Genomic DNA, 2,490 nt, shown 5'->3' with positions numbered 1-2,490 from the left:
AGGATTTTAATCTTCTTCAGTTTATTTAGACTTGCTTTGTGGCCCAGCATGTGACCTACCCTGGAGAATGTTTCATGTGCACTTGAAAAGAATGTGTATTCTATTGGTTTTAGATGGAATGTTCTATATATATATCTCTGTTAAGGCCTTCTGGTCTAATGTGTCTTTCAAAGACACTGTTTCCTTACTGATTTTCTGCCTGGATGATCTATCCATTGAAGTGAGTGGAGTTTTAAAGTCCCCTAGTATTATTGTATTACTGTCAGTTTCTCCCTTTATGCCTGTTAACATTTCTTTTATGTACTTAGGTGCTCCAGTGTTGGGTGCATAGATATTTACAATTGTTATACCTTCTTGTTGAACTGATCTCTCTTTTTTTTTTAAGATTTTATTTTTTTTTTTTTTTTGACACAGAGAGAGACACAGCAAGAGAGGGAACACAAGCAAGGGGAGTGGGAGAGGGAGAAGCAGGCTTCCTGTGCAGCAGGGAGCCCGATGTGGGGCTTGATCCCAGGACCCTGGGATCATGACCCGAGCCAAAGGCAGATGCCCAACTACTAAGCCACCCAGGCGCCCCTGAACTGATCTCTTTATCATTATGTAATAATGCCCTTCTTTGTCTCTTGTTACAGTTTTTGTTTCAAAGTAATTTTCTCTGATCTAAGTATTGCTACATTGACTCCTGCCCCCCAGCCACTCCCATTTGCATGCTATATCTCTTTCCATGCTTTCTCTTTGTATGTATGTCTCTTTACGTCTGAAGTGAATCTCTTATAGGAAACATATATATGAGTCTTTTTTTTTTAAGATTTTATTTATTTATTTGACAGAGCGGGAGAGCGAGCACACAAGCAGGGGGACCAGCAGGCAGAGGGAGAAGCAGGCTCCCCACTGTGCAAGGAGCCCGACGTGGAACTCTATCTCAGGACCCTGGGATCATGACCTGAGCCAAAGGCAGATGCTTAACCAACTGAGCCACCCAGGCACCCCTGGTCTTTTTTTTTTTTTTTTTTTCCCTTCAGTCACCCTATGCCTTTTGATTGGAGCACTTAATCCTTTTACATGTAATTATTGATAAATATGTACTTATTGCCATTTTGTTCATTGTGTTGGTTATTTTTGTAGGTATTTTCTGTTCCTTTCTTCTTCTCTTGCTCTCTTTCCTTGTAGTTTGATGGCTTTCTTTAATGTTATGCTTGCATTCCTTTCTCTTTTGTGTGTGTGTATCCATTATATGGTTTGCTTTGTGGTTATCATTTCATTCATATAATGTCTCCTGTGTACAGCAATTATATATTAAGTTGATGGTCACTTAAGTTCAAGCACATTCTAAAAGTACTAAATTTTTATCCCCCCGTCCACTTTTTATGCATATATCATATTCTGCATTTTTATTTTGTGTATCCCTTGAGTGAATTTTGTAGAAATAATTGATTTTACTACTTTTTGTTTTAACCTCCATACTGGCTTTATAAGTGATTTATCTGCGACCTTTACTATATGCTTGTTTTTAACCAGTGAAATATTTTCCTCTCATAATTTTTTTCCAGTTATGGCCTTTTCTTTCCAGTCAAAGAATTCCCTTTAATGTTTCTTTTTTTTTTTAAGATTTTATTTACTTGACAGAGAGAGACAGCGAGAACAGGAACACAAGCAGGGGGAGTGAGAGAGGGAGAAGCAGGCTTCCCGCCAAGCAGGGAGCTCGATGCGGGACTCGATCCCAGGACCCTGGGATCATGACCTGAGCCGAAGGCAGACGCTTAACGACTGAGCCACCCAGGCGCCCCCCCTTTAATGTTTCTTATCAGGATGTTTTAGTGATGATGTATTCCTTTAGCTTTTGTTTGTCTGGGAAGTTCTTTATCTCTCCTATTCTAAGTGATGACCTGCTGGATAGAGTATTCTTGGTTATAGGTTTTTTTTCCTTTCAGCACTGTGTAGGCCAGAAGGGATCATAATGACATATTAAAAGTTTTGGCTGGGGGGGAAAAAAACCAGCTGATAGCTTTATGGGGTTTCTCTTGTATATAACGTTTTTTGTTGTTGTTTTTTTCCTTTTCTTGCTGCTTTGAAATTCTCTCTTTATCATACTTTTTGCCATGTAAATCATTATGTGTGTTGGTGTGGACCGCCTGGGTTCATCTTGTAAGGGGCTCTCTCTGATTCCTGGACCGGAATGTCTGTTTCCTTCCCCACATTTAGGGAGGTTTTCAGCTATTATTTCTTTGAGTAAATTTTCTAAAGATTTTTTTTTTTTTTTTTGAGAGAGAGAGAGAGAAAGAGAGCACAAGTGTTGCGGAGGGGCAGAGACAGGGGTTGAAGGAGGCTCCCCGCTGAGCAGTGAGACCGACACAGGGATTGATCCCAGGACCCCAGGATCATGACTTGAGCCAAAGGCAGATGTTTAACCAACTGAGCCACCCAAGTGCCCCTCTTCAAGTAAATTTTCTGCCCCCTTCTCTCTTTCTTCTCCTTCTGGGATCCCTATAA

This window comes from Callorhinus ursinus, unplaced genomic scaffold, assembly GCF_003265705.2.
Source record: "Callorhinus ursinus isolate GAN/ISIS: 27379988/994484 unplaced genomic scaffold, GSC_fseal_2.0 scaffold22, whole genome shotgun sequence".
In the NCBI taxonomy this organism is placed as follows: domain Eukaryota; kingdom Metazoa; phylum Chordata; class Mammalia; order Carnivora; family Otariidae; genus Callorhinus; species Callorhinus ursinus.
The sequence above is the reverse complement of the archived record's forward strand: the minus strand, read 5'-3'. Positions refer to the sequence as shown.